The following is a 19,277-nucleotide window of genomic DNA, read 5'->3' on the forward strand; positions in this document are numbered from 1 at the left end:
AAAGCTCGAACCACCCAGTTTATGATATTAAACAGTTGTCTGCATAGCTGTGGTGTTGCACAGCCTACAATGGGCTAGCTATCACAGCAAAGAACACTGGGATTTGTGTTGCTCTTGTAGTGGGCTTTCATGTCAGTTTTGGACTAACCCTAGAGCCTCATTCAATCAAAATCATATAATTTGGGTTTAAAGACCAACATTTTGTTTTGTGGGTTTTTGTTGGGTTTATGGCATGTTTGCGTTAATTGCTATACTTGTTGAGTTTATAGAATATGAACACTAATAGAATTCATATCCAAAGGAGTGTCACTATGAAAAGAGGGTCATTTTTGTCTTGGCCAATTTATATTGAATTTTGAGCTCCAAGAAACACAGTATTCCTGTCTATTTGTGAGGAACTCAAATTCTTTCTGTTTCTACTTTGTAGTGTGTATGCTCTGGGCTGAAGTTTTGGGACGGTGCCCATTTGGGGCATTCCCAACCGGTGATCCCTCTTCTTGCTCTCTTCTCCGATGACACTGTGCTCCTCTCGATGATGTCAGGCCCTGTGACAACTGCCCCATTGTGCGTGCCCTGCTGTCTGTAATGCATGTCACAGGCCTGTAGGTGCACTCGCCGCCAAGAGAGTGCACGAGAACACTCGCCCTCTGTCTGTATTTCTCTCTGTTTTCCTTTTTCTTTCTGTTGAGACACATTCACTGCTGTGTCGGGGTGGTCAGGACAGTAGTGAGGCCTGCATGTGCTTGCAAGAGTTTTATAATGCAGATATTATATACAGTGCATTTGGAAATTATTCAGACCTCTTCACTTTTTCCACATTTTGTTACATTACAGCCTCATCCTAAAATGGATTTAAAAAATAGTTTCCCTCAATCTACTCACTATACCCTATATTTACAAAACAAAAACAGTAAAAAATAATAATAATTTAAAACACCATGCTTCACCGTAGGGATGGTGCCAGGTTTCCTCCAGACGTGACATTCAGTCCAAATGCAAAGTGTCATTCATTCATTCAGACCAGAGCATCTTGTTTCTCATGGTCTGAGAATCCTTTAGGTGCCTTTTGGCAAACTCCAAGCAGGCTGTCATGTCCGTTTTACTCAGGAGTGGCTGATTGGTGGTGTGCTGCAGAGATGGTTGTCCTTCTGGAAACCGGATGCACCTGAGCTCAAAGTCTCATAACAAAGGGTCTGAATACTTGTGCAAAAAAATCAAAAAAAGTTTTCGCTTTGTAATTATGGGGTATTGTGTGTAGATTGAGGACGTTTAAAAAATAAACAATTAGAATAAGGTTGTAACAAAACAAAATGTGGAAAAAGGGAAGGGGTCTGAATACGTCCTGAATGCACTGTGTATAATATATATATCCACCGACTCAGAAGCCCCAACACAATAAACCAGTGGAGGCATGTTGTAGATTAGGGAGTCGGGAACAGGGTGTCCGAAGCTCAGGCCAACGAAAACATCACAAGACACAAATAAAGTCAAATAAAATAAATATTTTATTTACTCTAAATCGACCCATCCAATGCCTTGTTTTAGTGAGATTACATAGAATATACCATATTTTGAGCTAAACTAAAGCTAATAAGACATTGTTAATAAACTGGCAGTCTACTGGATGCCCAATTTCTCCGATACCTTTGGCAATTGTGTGTCCCTTTTTCGCCAGTAAAGCAATTGACTTCATTCAGATGCATTTTACAGTGTAACATAGTGTGTTGAAGAATCTCTTCTCTTATTCCTCCCATATTCCCATATGCCTCTTCATTCACCACGCATAAACCAGGAAGTGTGTGTGTGTGTATGTACTAATCCTATCCATATGGCTCTAAGCTCTGTACTCTACTATAAAGGAACCAGTTCTTAGTGTCCCGAGAAGGCCTGTTGACCCACACATGTACCGCCCACAGAGCTGCCCACAGCTACTGTAGACCGCTCTGGAGTAAGTTAGGTGTTTGTGTGTGGGACATGAGAGAATAATGTTATGCTGCCTGCCATCCAAATGTCTGTGGGAGTTTGCTACATTGGGGTCTGGGAGGGTGGGGAATCTGCATTCTCTTGTTGGATAGAGTGGATCACAGAAGATGGCAGCTATAGAGTTTGGCTATCTGTGAGGGTGAGGAAGAGTAACGGAATCTTGGGATTTATTTTAATTAGATTCTTGAATGGATGTAACTAGCCACCTTTAGCGAGGCTTATATCTGCCCAAAAAGTCCAAGAGAAAACAGCATATCCAATGAAAATAGGTCTTTTTTTTTTTTTTTGACGAGCCCCACCCCCCCTGTAAATGAATCCAGATAAGAAAGAGGGGGGTTGTGAGTTTGTGAAGCTGAGAAGCAGCTGGATGCTTTATATAGCTTGAATTAAAGAGGTACTGGGGAACCGGTGGGTGTGTATACAGTGTGCGTGTGTACAGTGTGTGTGTGTCTACAGAAGTGTGTGTCGCTACCATGTGAGTACAGCGTGTGTATGTGTGTTACTTGGGTCCATAGGGGCCTGCTTTCCATTTAAGGGCTCCCAGACATCACTGCTGCTGCTTTCCACTGGAAATATTTTGATATTTTAAAGACTAAAGAAAATGTGCATGCGGTCGTGGCTACACTGGAAAAATGTCCATGTGTTTAAAAAATTCCCAGTGTGGTTGCAATTTAGAATGAAGCAATTACTGCGGAGATTAGCTCCACATGGCTCTTGCACTACTAACACCGGTTAACAGGGGCAGAAATGAGCTAGCATGCAGACGCAGAGATTGACGTCATGTCGAAGTGGACTCGTTTAGGGTTAGCAGACTGACCGGCAAAGACCAATGAAAGTCGCTGGAGGTGATGCTCGATTCAGTTCTGCTGCAGTAGTTATCATGTATCAAATATTGGTCCATGATATTAATAATAAAAATAAATAACTTAATACCACTGAAGGAAAAAAAATACAAATAAAATAATAATGAAAACAATCCAAAACACAGAACATATTGGTAGGAGACACCGAACACTTACTCAACTACATAGTAGTCATGCACCAACATTTTCAGAGAGGGTACTGATATTCAACATATTTCAATTAATGATGTGTGAAATAAATATTTGTTTTCTATCCTACAAATAGATCAAATTGAGGGGGCATGAGAGGTAATGACTCTGGAACTGAATGAGAGCGTTTGAGGGTTTCAGATTGATTGAGAAGGATGGCACACACCTGACAAAAACCTGAAAGGCTCTTTGGTTGGAAGAAAGGGGTGGATTCTTGACGACTCCTTTGTTCGTGATTGGCTACACGGTGAACCTACCCTCTTGATTCCACTTCATTGATTGGTAATCGAAGTGTTTGAACCGCAGTGTTCATTCATTGATCAGTGAGTTATATTCACATCAAACCCACCGACAGCAATGAATGTTTATCGCAGCCATCAGCTCATGAAAGGAGGAGAGAGGATCCAACTGGACTTCCGACAAACCAGAGAGATGGGATAAATCCTCCTCTGTGTGTGTGTCACTGTGCGTTTGTGCATGTGTAACTTGAATTATAAAGTTTAGGTTAGTGTGTGTTTAAGATTCAAGTTTGTGTGTGTGCCTTGAAGATAATCCGTGACCTCTGAATGTGTGTTTATCCGCCTGGACGAGAACAGTGACCCTCAGGGTACAGTCAACGGTCGATGGTTTCTGTCAGAGGCTCAAACTCACCGACAGCGTTGAATGTTCCCCGAGGGCACCTGAGGTTTCACTGACTCTCTCCACTTCACTCAGAACCTAGTCTGTGTATTTTGTTTACTCACGTTCCCAAGGGCTGGTCCTGGATCTGTTGTTGGGTCTCTATGGCATGTTTCACTTTGCTACGGCGTTGTGTCCTGTGCAGAACCTAAGAATAATCTTCTATCACAGGCGGTTGCTGTCACCTTAATTGGGGAGGAAGGGCTTGAGGGAATGGCTGGAGCAGAATGAGTGGAAAGGTATCAAATACATGGAAAGCATGTTTGATGACATTCTATTCGCTTCGTTCCAGCCATTATTATGAGCCGTCCTCCCCTCATCAGCCTCCACTGTCCCGGATCTGTTGTTTGGTCTCTATGGCCTCTGTTTTACTGTATCACTTTGCTCAGGCTGCTCCTAGGGATGTAATAATTCACTGATATGCATCTATTCAAATGTTTGAGATGTGACTGCATTGGTCCACAGACCCCAAACTGATCCAAATCTAGCATGCATCGGTCAAAAAATAGATTTAAACGTTACGAATTACAGAGTCGCTATACTAAAACGTATGGTTCCTGTATCGGAGCCCATGTACACTATATATACAAACGTATGTAGAGACATCTTAAAATTAGTCGATTCAACTATTTCAGCCACACCTGTTGCTGTGTATAAAATCAAGCAAACAGCCATGCAATCTCCATAGACAAACATTGGCAGTAGAATGGCTTTACTGAAGAGCTCAGTGACTGTCAATGTGTTACCATCATCGGATGTCACCTTTCCAACAAGTCAGTTCGTCAAATTTCTGCCCTGCTAGAGCTGCCCCGGTCAACTGTAAGTGCTGTCATTGTGAAGTGGAAACGTCTAACGGCTGAGCAACAACGGCTCAGCCGTGAAGTGGTAGGCCACACAAGCCCACAGAACGGGACCACCAAGTACTGAAGAGTGTAGCATGTAAAAATCATCTGTCTTTGGTTGCAACACTTACTACCGAGTTTCAAACTGCCTCTGGAATCAACGTCAGCACAAGATCTGTTCGTCGGGAGCTTCATGAAATGGGTTTCCATGGCCGAGCAGCCGCACAAAAGCCTAAGATCACCATGCGCAAAACTCAGCGTCAGCTGGAGTGGTGTAAAGCTCGCCACGTTTGGACTCTGGAGAAGTGGAAACGAGTTCTCTGGAGTGATGAATCACGCGTCACCATCTGGCAGTCCGATGGACAAATCTGGGTTTGGCAAATGCCAGGAGAATGCTAACTGTCTGAATGCACAGTACCAACTGTAAGGTTTGGTGGAGGAGGAATAATGGTCTGGGGCTGTTTTTCATGGTTCGGGCTAGGCCCCTTAGATCCAGTGACGGGTAGTCTTCATCCTACCACATAAAATGACTTTCTAGACAATTTTGTGCTTCCAAATTTGTTACAAAAGTTTTGGGAAGGCCCTTTCCTGTTTCAGCATGACAATGCCCCTGTGCACAAAGCGAGGTCCATACAGAAATGGTTTGTTGAGATCGTTGTGGACGAATTTGACTGGCTTGCACAGAGCTCTGACCTTAACCCCAACAAACACCTTTGGGATGAATTGGAAAGCCGACTGCGAGCCAGGCTTAATTGCCCAACATCATTGCCCAACCTCATTAATGCTCTTGTGACTGAATGGAAGTAAGTCCTCACTGCAATGTTCCAGCATTTCGTGGATAGCCTTTCCAGAAGAGTGGAGGCTGTTATAGCAGCAAAACCGGGACCAACTCCATATTAATGCCCTATGATTTTGGAATGAGATGTTCGGCAAGCAGTTGTCCACATAGTGTATCTAATCGTCTTAAAAGATACACATCCCTAGCTGCTCCTAGACCTGTTGTTGAGGCTCTGTGGCGTCTTACTATTGTTTACAGGCTCTCTGACCAGTTATCCTGTTTCACCTAGGAAATATTACTGAGACCATTGTCACCTTGATGTTTGTGTCTACGCGTGTGTGTTTAACACAGAACTCTGCTTTGAAGTCCAGCTTTAGGAGTCGTTCTTTCTCAAAGTGTCATGGCCGACCCACTGGCACATGCTGCCATGAAAACGTTCCTCTCACACCGTACACACCACCAGCAGGGACCATCTAGAAAGAGACAGGGAAAGAGAGGGAAATTCATCAATGGAATGCTAATAACATTCTCACAATTACAGCCGACATTACAGTATAAACACACACACACACACACACACACACACACACACTTAAGTACAAATCCGAAGGCAAAGACTAAAATGTGATGTCATGGAAGATGCAATTGGGACTGGCTATACCTCACTCTTTTTCTGAACACATCTTTCTCTCGCTCTCGTTAGGCAGTTAACCCACTGTTCCACGGGAGCCGAAGACGAGGATGTCGAGTTAAGGGAGCCCTCCGCACCTCTCTGATTCACAGCTTCCACTCATTAAAACAGAAACCACGGCAGGAGACTATTCTAGAGTACCGCCATTATGACACATTTCAGTTGAATGCATTCAGTTGTACAACTGAATAGGTATCCCCTTTCTCTCTCTCTCTACCTCTCTCTCTACCTTACAGACAATCTGTGTTCTGGCCCCTTCTCTGTCTGTAGACGGCTGCTCCACAGCTTCTACTCTTTAGAACAGCAACCACGGCAGGAGACTAAGCTAGAGTACCGCCATTATGACATCACAGACAGTGTCCTCAGAGTGCGAATATGTTTGTCTGTGGTTGTCGCGATCTTAGTAGTGTCTTCTCACACCTGTGCCCTTTTTTATTTATATTATTTAACTAGGCAAGTCAGTTAAGAACAAATTCTTATTTTACAATGAGGGCCTACCCTGGCCAAACCCTAACCCGGATGACGCTGGGCCAATTGTGCGCCGCCCTATGGGACTCCCAATCACGGCCGGTTGTGATACAGCCTGGAATCGAACCCGTGTCTGTAGTGACGCCTCTAGCAGTGGGATGCAGTGCCTTAGACCGCTGCGCCATTTGGGAGCCCAATTTATCCCTGATGTCACCAAACATTGGTTCTTTGCCCTCAATTAACCAAATTATGCCAACTTCCCTCAATGCACTTGTGCAGGCTAAAACTCTCCCAGTGTAGGCTGACAAGCCTTGCCAATAGTACAGCATATGGGGGTCAGATCATTAAAGGAATCTTAGATAATTCAAGCTCTACATTATTGACTGAATTCCTTCCCCTTTAGACCTTTACTGTTGTGACTGGACAACTGACAACGGCACAGAGCTAAATATATCTCAGGCCCAGGGGTGGGCGGTCTGCTGCTCTGGTCCTGCCGTACCACCATCACCACCACACCCGTTTACAGTCCACACTGCAAAACTGTGCTCTATCCATCTTTCTCTGGCTTTCTCTGCTGAAAAGAGTCAGCGGCATCCAACCAACAATGATACACTAGCATGCTGTGATGGGAACAATCTTAGTCATGTGGCAGCAATCCCTGAGGGCCTATGTAGAGTATTAGGAACCCGAATGACTAGAAATAATCTTGGGTGGGTGCATGTATGCTTTGACAGATACACATACATTAGGTTACTTTCTTATGATCAATATACAGTGGGGCAAAAAAGTATTTAGTCAGCCACCAATTGTGCAAGTTCTCCCACTTAAAAAGATGAGAGGCCTGTAATTTTCATCATAGGTACACTTCAACTATGACAGACAAAATGAGGAAAAAAATTCCAGAAAATCACATTGTATGATTTTTAATGAATTTATTTGCAAATTATGGTGGATAATAAGTATTTGGTCAATAACAAAAGTTTATCTCAATACTTTGTCATTGCCAACAAAGGGTATATAACAGAGGTCAAACGTTTTCTGTACGTCTTCACAAGGTTTTCACACACTTGCTGGTATTTTGGCCCATTCCTCCATGCAGAGCTCCTCTAGAGCAGTGATGTTTTGGGGCTGTTACTGGGCAACACAGACTTTCAACTCCCTCCAAAGATTTTCTATGGGGTTGAGATCTGGAGACTGGCTAGGCCACTCCAGGACCTTGAAATGCTTCTAACGAAGCCACTCCTTCGTTGCCCGGGCGGTGTGTTTGGGATCATTGTCATGCTGAAAGACCCAGCCACGTTTCATCTTCAATGCCCTTGCTGATGGAAGGAGGTTTTCACTCAGTCTCACGAAACATGGCCCCATTCATTCGATCCTTTACACGGATCAGTCGTTCTGGTCCCTTTGCAGAAAAACAGCTCCAAAGCATGATGTTTCCACCCCCATGCTTCACAGTAGGTATGCTGTTCTTTGGATGCAACTCAGCATCCAAACACAACGAGTTGAGTTTTTACCAAAAAGTTCTATTTTGGTTTCATCTGACCATATGACATTCTCCCAATCTTCTTCTGGATCATCCAAATGCTCTCTAGCAAACTTCAGACGGGCCTGGACATGTACTGGCTTAAGCAGGGGGACACGTCTGGCACTGCAGGATTTGAGTCCATGGCGGCGTAGTGTGTTACTGATGGTAGGCTTTGTTACTTTGGTCCCAGCTCTCTGCAGGTCATTAACTAGGTCCCCCCCTGTGTGGTTCTGGGATTTTTGCTCACCGTTCTTGTGATCATTTTGACCCCACGGGGTGAGATCTTGCGTGGAGCCCCAGATTGAGGGAGATTATCAGTGGTCTTGTATGTCTTCCATTTCCTAATAATTGCTCCCACAGTTGATTTCTTCAAACCAAGCTGCTTACCTATTGCAGATTCAGTCTTCCCAGCCTGGTGCAGGTCTACAATTTTGTTTCTGGTGTCTTTTGACAGCTCTTTGGTCTTGGCCATAGTGGAGTTTGGAGTGTGACTGTTTGAGGTTGTGGCCAGGTGTCTTTTATACTGATAACAAGTTAAAACAGGTGCCATTAATACAGGTAACGAGTAGAGGACAGAGGAGCCTCTTAAAGAAGAAGTTACAGGTCTGTGAGAGCCAGAAATCTTGCTTGTTTGTAGGTGACCAAATACTTATTTGCCACCATAATTTGCAAATAAATTCATTACAAATCCTACAATGTGATTTTCTGGATTTTTTTTTCTCTCATTTTGTCTGTCGTAGTTGAAGTGTACCTATGATGAAAATTACAGGCCTCTCTCATCTTTTTAAGTGGGAGAACTTGCACAATTGGTGGCTGACTAAATACTTTTTTGCCCCACTGTATCTGCCGTGTGGAGAGAGCGGGTGAGAGGAGGAAGTGATTGAGAGGCGGGATCGATTGGAGGAAAATGCTATCAATGAAACTTAACCCGTCCAGCTCCTCTTGACTATTCTCCTCTCCCAGTCTGGCTTGACAATACATACTTATGATTCCACAGTGGGGTGTATCAAAGCATAGACCTATAGTTAAGGTTGGTTGAAATGAATTTCGACACAAGAGGAAATGGCCTCCTCATACTCGACACGCATAGTGGCTTGGAGACGGATAGATTATGCATCCGTCCCGAGCAGTTGGTTTGTCTGGGAGCTCCCTCCCCTCTTTCTGGCAGCCAGCCCCTTTACCTCTTCACCCCCTTTTAAAATGAACACCCTGCCTCATACTAACAAGGTTTTTATTCTTGCACCTTTTTTCTTCTCTCACAGCAAGTCCCCGTCCCCCCTGTCCCGCCTCAAATCACTACGGCATCTTTCATATTCCTTGTCTCCTCATTTGCATATATCCCCGCCCCGCCTCCTGGATTGAGGTTTGAGGTAGAAAAGCAGTCTTTTTACCTTCTCTGAATGGTATTACGCAGCGCAGAATCTGCCATTCACTCTACCTCAAATAAAAAGCCTCCCACACCGCAGAGGGACATTCCTCCCTCCTGAACCCACTTGGGTAAACAGAAAGCACTCGAGCGTCACTGAACTTAACTCCAAGGTAGCAGTTGAATTTTAGCTGTAGGCCCCTAGTAAATAAAGTGGGTAACAGGCTCTAAGCAGAGGGCTTTGATAGGCCTGCGTCCAGTAGTGCTGCGTGGAAGTCCCGACCGACCAGCTCGGTGGAATAAGGCAAAAGCCTGCACAGTCAGCAGATTCCGACTGGCAACAGCGGACTGCAGGAAGCAACACCAGCTAAGTATTATTGTATTTGTTCCCGACTTCGCATTGACCCTGTTTTATCCGAGCGCCGGGCAGTCCATGTAACACGGGAAAAAGCCTCGGATGCAAATGATTTCTGCCAGTGCTAATTTTTGTGTACTGCCATTGAACCCACACAGTACATTTTTGTCATGAAGAACAGGGAGAGAACAATGATGGGGAAATGATGCTGAGAGAACAATACGCCACCTCATGCCCTTGCTGTTCCAGGAGCTGAACGTGTGCAACTGCAGCACTACTGCCCCACTTGAGGGCCATTTGTCAAAGGAGACAGGGAGGGAGAGAAGGTAACCCGACACTGGCTGTCCAAATAGTCGCAGAGGAATCCATTTTCTAACCCAGACCCTGGCCTCTACCCCATCCCCCTGGCAACTCCCTGCATTGCGCCTGCTTCCCTTGGACCACCAGCATCCTATAATGCTCAGCTGCAGAGCCCAGGGACCTGGAGGGGGCATGGTTTTCAGTAGTTACCACAGCCACAATGTAAATACATTGCTATATCGTAAAAATTAATGAAAACAAAAATGTGCTTTATGGCCTTAATTTAAGATTAAGCTTAAGGTTAAGTTTAAGGATAGGTTTAAAATTAAATTTTTAGAAGATACATTGTAGAAATAGGCAGGGTTTATGACTTTGTGGTTGTGGTAACTAATAACGACACTATGATGTGAGGCATAGAGTCTGCAATAACTCCACGGCATAGTAAATCCCTGTCGGGGAAGTCACATGCATTTCTGATCATGCGCCTCTATCTTACAGCTTTGAAATTACTGTAATATTTAACCTATTGTTAAAAGAATCAGTGTGCAATGGCACTCTTATCACTTGGCACTCTTACCCCCCTCAGATAGATTACTCTGTGGGAATTTGATTACCTTGAACACCAGACCAAGCACAAGGCCCATAACACAACACTTATTCAACTTCCTTCACTTTAAGGCTGGAATAGAGGCTATCTTCAATACAGGACATCCACACAGCATTGTGTCCTATTAGTTGCTTCCGACTATTCACACACAGACATACTTTGACATTAGTGAGCTCTTAAAGTTGCACCGACAACATGATTGGCCAAAGCCTGGTAATGTGATACCTGTAATACCTGGCCAATTTAAATAATGTTAAAATAGACCCTTATACTGAGCTTCTACCTGGCTTAGAGGGAGAGAGACTCATTAGATATGTTTTAAACCAGCCCCCATAGCTTCTTAACACTCGGGGTAAGCCTGTCTTCCTTTTGAGGATTGGTTACGCCGAGCACAAAGGAATGCTCGGCCATATGACAGCATTTTCTGGATCTCTGACCCCCATGCCGTCGTAATATGTGAGGTCAGGTTTATCGGTTGCCCTCAATTTCCTTCAAAGGCACGATATGGTTGGAGCTTCCGAGGCTAAATTTTAATTCCCTGACTCATGTGGCGTGACCCACCACTTTATTCTTATCAAAAGCTCTTAGAGGGGCTAGGGTAGCAAAAAAGACTCTCCCCCCCCCCCCCTCCCCGCCTCTCTCCCTGGATTTGAATAATGCAGTCCGGATCCTTCGTTTCAGGACATATAACACTTTGAAGTAGTTCACTGGGATTTCGCAACTGACGATATTCACAAAAATATACATTCTTTGTAACTAGAGCAGATTGTTAATGCCTCTAAATATACTAGAACCATTTTGTTTTGTGAATGACCGCTGCATCATGTTGGCCAGTGTGGAAGGATGTCTGGGGCAAATGTATCTGAATAAAATTAGTAATTTTTATGTAATCAATTAACATCTATTTCACAAGTTTGAATTTAAATTAGATTTATTTTCAATTTGAATACGTCTGAATATCAAGATGTTTTTTGGGCAAATACCAATGTCTTATCTTGAGCAGTGCTTTTATGTTGCTGCATCTCAAGTACCTCCAGCTTCTGAAAGTGTCTAAGACTCAAAGCCCCTCTGCGGGAGCGATATGAATAGGTCCACAAGGGCCCGCTGTGTCAAACAAAAGGTTGCCTGGCGCTTGTTTGCGATTTGCCTAATCTGCAGGTTTTAATCTCCTCAGGAGACGATCCCGTATAGCGTGACGTCCAGCTGACAGATAATCATCTCTGGATGGCCTCTGACTGTAATAATGATTAGAATATGGAGGCACTAGGACTGCCATTCCAGACCTCTCCCCCTGCTGGGACGCTTGGCTGGGGTGGCCTGTGGGGACTAGGAGGTGCTAGACCAACGAGGGCCGGTTGTTGGAAGGCGTCGCTGCAGAGCACAGCAACATACTGACTGTCCTCGCTCACAGGCTAATCACAGAGACTAACGCATAGAAGGACAGAATGGAGACAACTGAACTATTTTCAAAAAAATCAGTCAAACCCTTGAAAATATAGTCTGTACTCCCTTTATCTGGGTCTTGGGGCCTATGGCTCACGAAATGGAGGCAGAAGAAGATGGAGGCGGTAGGCATGTGGGTGCGGGCGGGGCAAGGAGTTTGGGTGAGAAGGTGGGGTTGTGTGTGGGGGGGTGTTAGTCCCTTAGCCCGCCTCTTCTTCTGCTTCAATGTAAATCGCAGTTATGGCCGCTGACCCAGAATTGGTGTGTGTGAACGCGCCGCGGGGGACTGGAGGCGGTTGAGGGTGGATGTGTGTGTGTGGTAGAGTGCAGGGGTGGGGGTCAGCCTCTTCGTCACTCTGTGTAAAAGTTTTTTTTTAAGAATGTGGGAGTTGTTGTGCCCCGTATCAGATCATAGCCAAACCAGTGTGACCGTGCAGGCTCTGACGAGAGGCTCTGACGAGAGGCTCAGCTGTCAACTCGATGTCCGCGCTCCCCCCGTCTCTTTCTGGGGCCACGTCGAAGTCAACGTTTCACAGCATCCGTCGTTGTTCATGAGTTGGACGTGAGGTTTGTTGGGGCTTTTGCTGCCGCACAGGAGCAAATCCAGCTCGGACTTGGATTCAGACTTCTTCAACATCTTGGTTGGCTCTCCCTTACCCTTTTGTCCAACCTCTTAGGACTTCACCGGAATGACTACTGACCACACGGAATTGTAGGTGGTCTGACTCATATTTGCGCTAGTTCTTTACTCATCCATCATCTGTTTTGGGTAGTTTTAGGTTCTTGCAAGACTTGTCCACAACGATAGATTGAATCAATATGGCTGCTAAAAGTCATTTAACCCCTCACAGCTAGGCGCCATGCACTCATTATGCAAAAAAATCCCTATCATAAGGTAATAAACCGTCATATAGCAAATCTCTGTTAGACCAAAGAAGCTCGAGTGTTTTCACTATTGCATGAGTTTGCTTTAAACCCTATTTTATCCTGTTCTCTCTTTTTGTAGCCTGCATCTCAGGGTCAGTCTCACCAAGGCTACAGAAACACAGCAAAATATGGGTTTTAAGGCTATTAACAAGACTGTTAAACATGGAGACTGCTGTGCTTTCTTTCTGTTCTCTTCCACCCTTCCCCAGAGTTCCTATTTCTATTTCTCGCTCTCTGTTACTCTATCCTTCTCTCTTTCTCTCTCTCCGTCATGCAGAGCATGTCTTCATCTGAAACTCCTGATTTATCGTGTGCTAATCTGTCGTGATTAGCAAGCTTTTCCCCCTTTGCCCCGACCTGTCATCCGGATGACCGGTTTTCTTACTGCCAATTAACTGCAGCCCCAGCCCCTTGCTACGACTTCTCTCCCACTTCAAATCTGGGTTGAATTCATAGAGGCTCATTAAATGGCCCCTGGCTTTCCTGTACCCTCGGTTAAGGCTGGATCCCACAGCTGCTACCAAATGTGCCAAGTAATTCTGTTCTGTGGCTTCCTTCCACTCTCTAGTGTAGAGGGTAACAGGGAAAACCCAACTGTCCATCGGAACAGTGAATTGAGACCGAAGTAGCAGATTGTGACAGTGTTGAGTTTCCCCAAAGCTTTCCACGTCTATCTTTTATGACCATATAGGGATTTACTTTAATGGCTTTCCTCCCGCAGAGATCATTTGTAGCAGATGAGTGCTCAGACTAGTATATGACTTTTTATCAGATACAATGAAGTAAGTCTCCATGCATAGCACACACATCCCTGACCAGCCGATAGCTGACGACCAGATCCCCGACCAGCCCATAGCTGACGACCAGATCCCCGACCAGCCCATAGCTGACGACCAGATCCCCGACCAGCCCATAGCTGACGACCAGATCCCCGACCAGCCCATAGCTGACGACCAGATCCCCGACCAGCCCAGAGCTGACGACCAGATCCCCGACCAGCCCAGAGCTGACGACCAGATCCCCGACCAGCCCATAGCTGACGACCAGATCCCCGACCAGCCCATAGCTGACGACCAGATCCCCGACCAGCCCATAGCTGACGACCAGATCCCCGACCAGCCTATAGCTGACGACTGAATCCGCAACATTACTGATGGAATTTTTGTCCCCCGCCAAAAAAAGAGAAAAGTTGATAATTGTACACGAGGCAGCTTCCCTCTATCCCCATCTTCCTCTTCCTCTTCCACGCCCTCACTCTTTCTCTTTGTTTTGATTCCATGCCTTCTCCATGCTCTCGTCCCAGAGACAAAAGCATAGACCGGGATCTGACCCAGTAAAGTTGTAGCCTAGTTCTCCAGTCTGCAGATCGGAGAGACAGGCAGAGGCACATATCTGTCTCTCGCTCTCTTTTACTTTCACCCCCTCATTCCCCCTCTCTTTATTCCCAGTCTCATCTCTTATCTCTACGCTCAGACTGGAGAGAGCCTTTGATCCTTTGCAGAAGCAAAGGTGCATGGGAAATGAGCGGAACCTTTGGTCAAGAAATGAAAGGGCTCGGCCCTGACAGAGCAGTTCCAGAGTGCTCACATGCAACAAAACAGATTGCTGCCAAACGAAAAAAGATATTGTCGTTGACTTTTAGCAAGCATTATTATTCTGTTGCCCATTTAAAAAAATGTTTTTGGGGGGGAACAAAAGCAAAAAAACGAGTCTGTTGCCAGACTGGAAAATGTTGCGAAGGCACTGTTTGTTTATCGTTTTATGAATGGCAAAGTCAATTTAGCCTTAACCAAAAGGCATGATTAATTGAGTGGACATTATAAATAAATTATTTTGCATTTTTCCTTTTATTATTGAAAACCCTCGGTGGGTGGAGGGAGTGTCTGTTGGGGGCTATCACTTTACCCTTTCAGTGTGTGTATGTTCTTACACGTGTGTGTGTGTGTGTGCTTGGCCATGTTATGCTCTGCCGTTTGTTTCGCTGGGGGTGGACAAATATGACATCTTGCGGGCACTCCTCGCTATGTGGGTTACCCAGACAGATGACCCTGGGGTGGGTCCTCACCTACTGTTCTGTGGTCCTGCTTGCCTAATCTGCACTAATGCGCAGAGAATGGCTTCCAGACGGGACTCCATAATTGACCCTGATATTCAGTGAACAGAAAAATGCCTGTAAAATAGCTTGTTCATTTTTTAACACAGGAGCCCGTAACTGCTGCAGTGAAAATGTTAACTTTTTTCTCATATATGTACAGTGAAATACATATACAGTCTGTGGTGATGGGAGTATATATAATATTATCAGGTTAGACTTAGTCGAAATTGAGTCCCGGAATATGTATTGATTAAATAAATATTTATTGATAATTAATAGGGGTTCTATTAAATTACAGCAGTTAGATAAGTTTAGATTTGTTATGAAAGAACCAATGTTTAGACAACGGCGTCTGTTCATTTCTCATGTCTATATGAAAATGCGGCATTGAAGTAGGTGTCGCAGTGATTCTCCGCGCTACAACAAAATGGTGGCACATATTTCCATGGACAAGACAACGATGACAACGGGCCAGATGCACATCTGTTCCAGAGATAGAAAAAACAAATACATGGATTTAACACAATATGTCATCGCGCTGTCAACATCTCCCAAGTTCATATTTCGCCTCACGGTCGATCAAATCCAAAACTGTAATCTGCGAGCAAGTGTTAACGGAGTAGTGATGCGCTTTTCACAATTTAATTATCTTCCAGTACAGGACGAGAGTACGCCTTTTCTTTTGTCAAAATAATTTCCACGCTTACGTAAAACAAGATTCGCCACCCCCCCTGTCTTTGTTTCATTGTGTTAATCATTTTCACGCTGCCAGTTGTCCTTTGCAATATTTATTCAAATACATTTTTACTGACGAGGGATGCCACTTTCACTTCAGAAATCAACAGCCTATATTTTGTCCAGACATCCAATTTCCCCCAAAATGTTCTCGAAACTCAATTTAATCTTCCGAGAACCTGTCGCTTGTCTTAATCATGACTAGTCCCGTCCGGACCCTGTATTTAGTTTTTAGGGTTATGTTTGCTTTGCGCTGTGGCTGTAGTTATCGCTGTAGTTATTTTACTTTGCGGTGTGGCTGTATATTGTTCTCAGGAGCGAGGCTAGAAGGGCCTGTTCTCTGGGCATGTGGAAACAGCCTCTCCTGCCATGTCACCAAGCCTGCAGCTCCACCAAACAAACACACACATACACACACCACTGACATTCTTTTACTCTTAATCACAAACACACATCACACACACGTAATGGCAGCCAGCATATCTTAACAAACAAAATTACTTCAATTCAGGGGAGCATATGGGTTTGGAAAGCTGTGTGTTGCTAAAAACAAATACACTGAACAAAAAATATAAACACAACATGTGAAGTGTTGCTCACATGTTTCACGAGCTGAAATAAAATATCCCTGAAATTTTCCATATGCACAAAAAGCTTATTTCTCTCAAATGTTGTGCACAAATTTGTTCACATCCCTGTTAGTGAGCATTTCTTATTTGCCAAGATAATCCATTCACCTGACAGATGTGGCATATCAAGAAGCTGATTAAACAGCATGATCATTACACAGGTGCACCTTGTGTTGTGGACAATGAAAGGCTACATTAAAATGTGCAGTTTTGTCATGCAACACATTGCCACAGATGCAAAAATGAGCGGTTGCCAGAGAATTGAATATAAATGTCTCTACCATAAGCCGCCTCCAACGTTGTTTTACAGACTTTGGTAGTATGTCCAACCAGCCTCACAACCGCGGACTGTGTAACCACGCCAACCCAGGACCTCCACATCTGGCTTCTTCACCTGCGGGATCGTCTGAGGTGGGGTGGGGGAGGGCTGATGAGTATTTCTGTCTGTAATAAAGCCCTTTTGTGGGGAAAAACTCATTCTGATTGGCTGGGCCTGGCTGCCAAGGAGGTGGGACTTTGTCCTCCCAGGCCCACCCATAGCTGCATCCCTGCCCAGTCATGTGAAATCCACAGATTAGTGCCTAATTAACTTATTTCAATTGACTGATTTCCTTATATGAACTGTAACACGGTCAAATCTTTGAAAATGTTGCAAGTTGCATTTCATAATTTTATTCAGTGTAGTTGTCAGCCAAAATTGAGGATTTTGACTATAGTATGTTCCCATATTTTGAGACGCACATATGCTCAATCCCTTTCTCTCCCCATGCACACGCATGCCTTCTAACAAACACGTGCACTCTTTCACACACGTGCACTCTTTCACACACGTGCACTCTTTCACACACGTGCACTCTTTCACACACGTGCACTCTTTCACACACGTGCACACTTTCACACACGTGCACACTTTCACTGTTTCACACACATAAAAGCATTCCCAGTATATCACAACACTAGTCAACTAAATATCCATCCTTTCAGATAGTGCCCCCCCCCCCCCCCCCCCCCCCCACACACACACACACACACACAGACACACACACACACACCTGCCTTTGTCCATAATCAGTGAAGCTGAACTGAGCTGACAGGCAGCAGTTAAGGTTGGTGCCGTGGCCAGGCGGCTCCATTATCCCCACTGCAGGAGATGGCCGCAGATAAGGTCTTTGACGCTGAGACAAGTTCAAGTAGTTAAGTTACTCTAGCTACATTCCCGACCTCGCAAAGCCGTTGGAATGTTGGAGTCCCGCCGCCGACGTAGAAATGTGAATTTCGAAAACTCTAAACCTAGCGGGATGGGCTGAAGCTGCAAGCTAGCTAGATGAACGGGGACAATAGTGCAAGATTTTTGGGGGGTTTGTTTTTTATCATTATTTTCTACCTTGTGGTTGTTCTTTTTATCGATGTACGTTCTAGAGATTACGACTCAATCCGGAGCCCGACAAAGGAGGCAGAGATCTCCGTGAAGTTTGACGAGCATGACCATGGTTCCTCGCTGAAAGACGGGGAGAGATAACAGGAGAATAAATAAGAAGGGAAGAGGAAGGGTTAAATGAAGATGCATGGGGAGAGATAGGGGAGAGAGGGACTTGGAAGGACTGGGTAGCGTAAATGAACCCTCCGTGCCCCCCCCCACGCCTTTGAGTGTTTGTTTTTGCAGCACATGAGTTCTTTAACGACCGTGTCATTGGCAGAGGAAGTGGTAGACAGGTTCTGAGGCTTTACGTTCGTTCTCTCCCTCGTTCTCTCTCTCTCTCCTCACACGTTTTTTACTGCTCCAGATTGTCTGAAAAGGGGCCCACAGGGGTAAGGTTCAGACAGCATGTTGCCTTGGCCTGTTCCTTTTCCCCCTCCTCTTCCCACCTCCTCTCCCGCCTTCTTTCTCTCTCTTTTTGGGGGGAGCGCCAATCTGCAAGTGGTTCATCAAAGGCAGACATTTCCTGTCCACTGCTACCCCCCCCCACCCCCTCCATCCCTGACCTCCCTCCAAAAAAACACCCACCCTCTGCACCCTAGCCCTCTAATCCCAACCCCTCTTTCCCCTCCCTCTCTCTCCCTCTCGGCGCAGGTCTGCACTTTATGTGGGGGATGGGGTTGCGTTTGGTGACTGGGTGCTAACAGATCCCCATTGTACGGCCAGCGGGCTTGAATGGCGACTGAGCCCAGTGAATTGCCTGTCTGGTTTCTATTCAAATCCAGGTAGAGGCTGGACAGGCAGGCGGATAGGGGGGAAGATAACAGAGGGAGGAGGGGGTAGAATGGAAGACGATAGCAAAGGCAAAACTTAGGTACTGGGACATTTTAGTGGCAGCATTTAAACAAAATGCAGGCGTCCAAAGCCCTCTTCTCCGCCCCCATAAAGTAGAGCGAGAAAAAAAGCCTCACTCTCTCTCCTGGCTTGCTGTTTGGCTGGCTGCCCCCACTGTTGGCCCTGTCGGCAGTCAGTTTATCACAAATATCAGCAGGTCCTTGCCAACAGCGCTTTACTGAGCGTGTGCGAGAACCCCTTGGAGCAGCGGTAGCACCATGCGAGTTTCTCTGCAACATTGACTCTGTCTGCTCTGATTGATCCAGTCCTTTACTTGTGTTTCCTTTTTAGCTGCTGGTGTTGGGATTTGAATTACATTTGAGCAGAAACATGGTATTTTTTCTCAGCTTCCCAGCTTCCTCTTAACCCAAGTTGACCGATGCAGTTATTTAACCCTATCAGTCCTGAGACCCCAGAAAAAAATTGGCTTTTCATTTGTGTGACTTTCATTTATCTGAATGTCCAGGGCTTACATTGAGCCTCACAAGGAAG

The sequence above is a fragment of the Oncorhynchus clarkii genome, chromosome 5, assembly GCF_045791955.1.
Source record: "Oncorhynchus clarkii lewisi isolate Uvic-CL-2024 chromosome 5, UVic_Ocla_1.0, whole genome shotgun sequence".
NCBI classification, from domain to species: domain Eukaryota; kingdom Metazoa; phylum Chordata; class Actinopteri; order Salmoniformes; family Salmonidae; genus Oncorhynchus; species Oncorhynchus clarkii.